Source organism: Pan troglodytes, chromosome 21 (genome assembly GCF_028858775.2).
Source record: "Pan troglodytes isolate AG18354 chromosome 21, NHGRI_mPanTro3-v2.0_pri, whole genome shotgun sequence".
Lineage (NCBI taxonomy): Eukaryota > Metazoa > Chordata > Mammalia > Primates > Hominidae > Pan > Pan troglodytes.
This window is the reverse complement of record NC_072419.2, coordinates 70592893-70600282: the sequence shown is the minus strand read 5'-3', so window position 1 is coordinate 70600282 and position 7390 is coordinate 70592893.

Sequence of the window (7390 nt, the reverse complement as noted above, 5' to 3'; positions counted from 1 at the left end):
GCCGTCCGCGCAGTGCTCAGCCAGGACGGAGCCCGCACAGGCTGCCTCAGAAGCCCTCCCTGAGGGTCACCTGAGACGCCTTTGCTGACCCACGGCTGGGGGCGTTCCGCATCTCCAGGGTTCCCTGCGGCTGCTGACTCGGGGCCGGCGCTGCCCTCGGGCGGCCTCCCAGCACCAAGCACAGCCGCCCTGGGACCCCCGCCCTGCCACGCGGACGGCCACCCGGCCCTGGGGCCCTCCTACCCAGCCGGCTTTGTGAAATCGGCTGTGAAAGGAAGATATCCTGGGCCCCCAAGATCACTAAGGAAAACTCCAGCAGGAAACTGCTTAGGGCAAGCCTGCTTCCCATTCCATTCAAAGTCACTCCTCTGCTCACTGAGATAGATACATATCTGATTTGCCTCCTTTGGAAAGGCAAATCAGAAACTCAAAAGAATTTAACCGTTGGTGTCTCACCTATCTGTGACCTGGACGCTCCCTCCCCGCTTGGAGTCTTCCTGCCTTTGCTTCAAGTTGTCCCGTCTTTCCAGACCGAACCAATGTACTTCTTACATGTATTGATGGATGTATCATGTCTCCCTAAATGTATAAAACCAAGCTGTGCCCCGACCACCTTGGGCACATGTCGTCAGGACTTCCTGAGGCTGTGTCACGGGCGCGTCCTCACCCTTGGCAAAATAAACTTTGTAAATTAACTGAGACCTGTCTCCCATTTTCTGGGTTCACACAGCCCATTGCCCAAACTTCGCGTGGGGCTTTGCAGATGGGCTGTAGCTGCAGAACCCTTTCTTCAAGCACAGCCATGCAAGCCGCCTCATATGTGCAAGTGCCAGCGTCAAGTGGGCCTGGGTCTCCGGTCCCCGCCTCCCTCCTAACTCGGCATTCCTCCCCAGACCCTGGAGCTCCACTTAGGAGCAGAGTTTGAAAACCAAAGGCCGGTGCCTTCACCACGTTATGTGGTCCCAGGGAGACCTCACTTCTCTTGTTGATCCATGGTCCTGGATCCACGGACCTGAGGTGGCCCACCACCTCATGACCTTCATGGGGCTCTCAGTGTCCTTCCACCTGAGAGCTTGTGGTTATTTGTGACTGTTTCAAATTACAGAAGCCCTGGAGTCATCCTTGACTCTCTTCCTACTGCCAGGGGACACGTCCTCCATACATCCCTCCTTGCCCTGTCCCAGCTCCCCTCACCTCTCCCCACCCCTCCCACCATTCCCCTGGGCTCTGGCGAGTGGTCCTCCTAAAACAGTGTGATCACATCACTGCTGTCTTCAGACACTCCCTTTGTTCCTGGACCCAACTGAGGGTCGGGCTACTACTTCTCCTGGCCCAATAACAAGATGCAAATGAGCTGGAGAGTAAGAGAGGTTTTATTTCTGTAACCGGTTACAAGGAGAAGGCCTGGAAATTATCACCACACCAACTCAAAATTACAAAGTTTTCCAAAGCTCGTATACCTTCTAAGCTATATGTCTACATGTAAGTGTGCATTCATCTACAGACATAAGTGATTAACTTCTTTTAATCTATGACTAAGGTTGAAGTCCTGAAGACCCTCTTCTGGAGCCTCAGTAAGTTTACTTAATCTAAATGGGTCTAGGTGCTGGGGTGATTACCCTTATCTTGTCTCCTGCTAAATCATAATGATATGGGGAATTCCTTTAGACCCCCATAAACTTGTTTGTGGAGGCCTGGGGAGTTTCTTCAGATCCCTAATACAACTTGTTTAATCCTAAAAAGGGTCCTGTTAAGAGTTCCTTCGTTACCTTGTCATGCTTCAAGGCCCAGGAAGAGCCTAGGCAAAACTCTTGGTGGGATCTTTGTTACATTCCAACCTTTGTATAAGGGCATTGGCTCAATCAGCTTTTAATGTTTAACCTGGCTACTCAGTCCGTGCTGGGACAGCTGTAATGGAGGCCTGCGTTAGTGAGACCCGGCCTGTCACAACTTCAGACTCTTGCTTGGTTTTCCAAGGTGTCTCCACCGTTCCCCTCCACATCAGCTTCCACTACCATCAGCATTCATAACCCTTCACAGGGTATATACTGAGCACTCTACATGGGTTATTTCCATGAAATAGGTACTAGTATGACCTCCAAGAAGAAAAGTGGACCGTGACATCAGGAGCTGGCCTGGCACTCAGATCGAGGCCATGGGGTCTCCTGTTGGACATAAATAATTTTGTAGAGGAGCACCATCATGATCCAAGGCCACGTCATAATTTTGTCTAAGCACAAACAAAAATAGGGTAACTGTGCCACCCACAAAATCTAAGACATATCATCTCCAAGTTAGTAACAATGACCCCCGCTCCTCTACCAGCTACAGCTGAGCCTCCCTCTGCCCTGGCCTCCTCACAGATAACATCTACTGAGATGCCCAGAGAACCACCCTTTCCCCCCATCCACTCCCCCAATTCCTGACAGCATCTAATCCATGAAAAAAATCACCCAACTCAAGCCCATAACCTTTAGTAACTTTTCCCGACACCTCTTACTGAGATGCCTTGCAGTTCTCCATGATCTGCATCCTTCTCGCTGCAATGAGTGATAATCCCAACTCATTCAGTTACAGGCAGGTTCCTGGCAGCCTTTGGCTTGACGACACTGATACCTCCATTTTACAGATGAGGGAACTGAAACTGCAAGAGGTTCGCTGGCTTCTTGTACTTACCAGCTAGTAGTAAGCACAGGAAGGTGGATGGGAATCCAACTGCTGCTGTCACCCTCCTCCAGGCTTCTCCCACACCCAGCCACGGGGAGCTTTCTGAGTATGTCTTCAGTGTCCCCTCGCCTATCCCCTTGCATCTCTCCACTCATCTGTGTTGTATCTGCAGGAGGAGCCTCCGGACGGAGGGAAGGTCATGCAAGGGCCTGAGGCAGGGGTGCGGCTGGGTATCTGGGGAGCAAGTGGCTAGAGCCACATGTGGGAGGTTGTGTTGTTGTCTTCGAAATACACTATTCTTATTATGGTAAAGTATACAAAACATTTATCATTTGAACCATTTTTAAGTGTACATGAAGTACATTTACACTATTGTGCAACCTCACTACTATCCAGCTCCACATTTTTTTCATCATGCCCAACTGCAACTCCATACCCATTCATGTTAAAAATTCTCACCCAGCTGGCTGAGCACAGTGGCCCACACCTGTCATCCCAGCACTTTGGGAGGCCGAGGCGGGCGGATCACGAGGTCAGGAGATTGAGACCATCCTGGCCAACATGGCAAAACCCCATCTCTACTAAAAATACAAACATTAGCCGGTCATGGTGGCACATGCCTGTAATCCCAGCTACTTGGGAGGCTGAGGCAGGAGAACAGTTTAAACCAGGGAGTCGGCGGTTGCAGTGAGCCGAGATCGCACCACTGCACTCCAGCCTGGGCAACAGAGTGAGACTCCATCTCAAAAAAAAAAAAAAAATTCTCACCCAGCTAGTAATAGAGGGGCATTTCCTCAACTTGATAAAGAACATCTACAGAAAACCAACAGCTAATATCATACTTAATGGTGAGAAAGTGGACCCTTTCTCCTTAAGATCAGGAACAAGGCAAGAATGTCCCCTCTCACTACTTCTGTTCAACATCATATAGAAGTCCTAGCTGATGCAATAAGACTTGAAAATAAGGGTTACAGATTTAGAAGGAAGAAATGAAACTGTCTTTGTGCACAGGTGGTAAGATTAACTGTGTATTGTACCCTGAAGAATCTCCAATAAAACTCCAGAAACTAATAACTGACTACAGCAAGGTTGCTGGATACAGCAGTCCCCCCCCTTATCCTTAGGGGATATGTTCTAAGACACTGTTGGGGACATGTACCAAACCCTATAGTACATATAGGAATGCTTGAAACCAGGGATGGAATCAAACCCTATATATACTATGTTTTTTCCTACATATGGATCATCTATGATAAAGTTTAATTTATAAATTAGGCATAGCAAGAGATTAACAACAATAACTAATAATAAAATTGAACAACTATAACAATATACTGTAATAAAAGTTACATGAATGTGGTCTCTCTGTTAGCTACTAAGTGATTAATGGGCAGGTAGTGTATATGGCATGGATATGCTGAACAGAAAGGTGGCGCACGTACTGGGTAGCATGGAGCAGGACGGCACGAGATTTCATCACACTACTCAGAATAGCACATGATTTACAATTTATGAATTATTTCTGTAATTTTCCAATTAATGTTTTTGAATTGTGGTTGACTGCAGGTAACTGAAACCATGGAAAGCAAAACCACAGATGGGGGACTACTATGTAAGGTTATAAACAAAAGCCAGTTGCTTTCCTATATACCAGCAATTAACAATTGGAATTTGAAATTAAAAATACAATACTGTTTACAATAGCACCAAAAAATGGGATGCTTAGGCATAAACCTAACAAAATTAGGTACAAGGTCTATATGAGGAAAACTACCAAACTCTCATAAAAGAAATCAAATATTTACATAGACAGATATTCCATGTTTATGGAGAGGAAAACTCAGCAGTGCTACCAGTTATTTCCAACTTAATCTGTAGATTCAATGCAACACCAATCAAAATCTCAGCAAGTTATTTCATGGATATCAACAAACTGATTCTAAAGTGCATATGGAAAGGCAAAATGCCCAGAATGGCCAACACAGTACTGAAGAAGAACGAAGTTGGAGAACTGACACAACCAGATTTCAAGACCTATAAAGTTACAGTAATCAAGACAGTGTGGTGTTGGCAAAAGAAGAGACAAACAGATCAATGGAATAGAATAGTAAGCCCAGAAATACACCCACACAAATACAGTCAACTGTTCTTTGACAAAGGAGCAAAAGCAATTAAATGGAGAAAGAATAGTCTTTTCAACAAATGATGCTGGGACAACTGAACATCCATATGCAAACAAAAAACCAAAAAACTACACATAGATCTCAAACTTTTTACATAAAACTTCTACAAAATAATATAGGAGAAAATCCTGGTGGTCTTGGGATTAGTGATGACTTTTTTGACAAGTCAAACACACAATCCATGAAAGTAAAAATTGGTAAGGTAGATTTTGTTAAAATTAAAACTTCTGCTCTGTGAAAGACACAAGTCTTACCTTATGATCCAGCATTTGCACTCCTAGGTGCTTACTCAACCACTATGTCCATGCAAAAAGTTGCACATAGATTTTTATAACAGCTGTATTCACAGTTTCCAAAATTTGGAAACAACCAAGATGTCCTTCAACAGGTGAATGAATAAACAAACTCATACATGCTAAGCAATGGAGTATGAATGAATGATAACAAGAATGAGCTCTGAGACATGAAAAGACAAGGAGGAAACTTAAATGCTTATTGCGAAATGAAAGAAACCAGGATAAAAAGGCTACATATTAACACTATATGATTCCAATGATATGACATTCGGGAAAACTGAAAACTGTAGAAACTGTGAAAAGATCAATGGTTGCCAGGGATTGGGGTTGGAGGGAGAGGGAGAGATGAACTGGCAGAGCAGAGAGGGTTTTTAGGGCACTGAAACTATTCTGTATGATACTGTAATGGTGGATACATGTTATTATGCTTTAGTCAAAACCCATGTAACTAGCCAGGTGCTGTGGCTCATGCCTGTAATCCTAGCACTTTGGGAGGCTGAGGCAGGAGGAGTTCAAGACCAGCCTTGGCAACATAGCGAGACCTCGTCACTACAAAAAAAAAAAAATTAGCTGGGCATAGTGGCACATGCCTGTAATCCCAGCTACTCTGGAGGCTGAGGTAGGAAGGATCGCTTGAGGCTGGGAGGTGGAATCTGCAGTGAGCAGTGATTGTACCACTGCACTCCAACAGAGCCTGAGCCTGTCTCCAAAAAAAAAAAAAAAAAAAAAAAAAACCCCACAAAACAACAACAAAACATGTAACTGCAACACAAAGAGTGAACCCTAATGTGAACTGTAGACTAGACTTTAGTTAATAGTAATGCATCAATATTGGTGTATTAGTTGTTATAACATACCACAGTGATTCAAGATGTTAATAATAAGGAGAGGGGTCTATGGGAACTCTTGGTACTATGTGCTCAAATTTTGTGTAAACCCAAACTGCTCTCAAACATAAACTTTGTCATTTATTTTAAACAATGAAAGATTTTTCTCAGACATACAAAGCTGAAAGAATTCATTAGCAGAGCAACACAATGTGAAATGTTAAAGGGAATTTTTCAGGCAGATAGCAAATGAAGCAGATGGAAGAGTAGCTCTACATTTAAAACGGGACACTGGAAATGAGACTCCATGGGTAAATATGTAAGGTTAATTTCTTAGCATGTCTCAGCTCTGGCTAAGGACACAACTTCTCATTTAATTTACTTCTGTGATGTTTGTTTGTATGATGGACAATGTCGCTTTTGCAATGACAATTAAAATTTTTTTTTTATCCTCTAAGGGTTTTACAACAAGTGCCCCATTCTTTGTTTGTTTGTTTGTTTGTTTGTTTTAATGGAGTCTCACTCTGTGACCCAGGCTGGAGTGCAGTAGTGCGATCTCTGCAACCTCTGCCTCCAGGGTTCAAGCGATTCTCCTGCCCCAGCCTCCCGAGCAGCTGGGATTACAGGTGCCCACCACCATGCCTGGCTAATTTTTTTTGTATTTTCAGTAGAGACAGGGTTTCACCATGTTGACTAGGCTGGTCTCAAAATCCTGACCTCAGGTGATCCACCGGCCTTGGCCTCCCAAAGTGCTGGGATTACAGGCGTGAGCCACTGTGCCCGGACAGCACCCTGTTCCTGAGGAGGAGCTCCGCTCCCGAGTACCAGACAGTGGCTGCCTCGCCATTTCCCTGCTCAGTACTTGGTGGTGGTCAGGGGTGGCCGAGACAGGAGTGGCTGGATGAAGGCGAATCAGAACAAGACGCTCGGATGGACGCTGTGCCGGGGGTTCTCCCCCCATGCTGAGCAGAAAGCTTCCACAAGGGAAGGGGGTGGATGTGTGGATAGGCCGTGCAGCAGCCGCCCTATGTCCTCAGCCCCTTCCCTGCCACTCTTCCAATGTCTCCTGGGTGCTTTTTGCAGTCCAGTGAAGGGGCAAGGTCTCATGCCCGCTCTAGGTGTCCTGGGCCTCTGAGATACTTGCCCTCGGTCTTATGAAATGCAGGCTGGCTCTGTCAGGGCCTCAGGGGCAGGGGACCGGCACTGCTAAGGAATGGCCTTACGCCTGGTCTCTCTCGCCTCCGGGTGGGTGGGGGGTGCTCGTATGAGGAATTTACCTTTATGCCTGGTCTCTCTCACCTCTGGGTGGCTGGGGTGGGCGGGGGGCGCTCATATGAGGAATTTACCGCAAGGTGTCACCGCTGCACAGCTGCTGTCTTGGGAGGAGACAAACTGGGTCATCTGGAAGGGGAAGTCC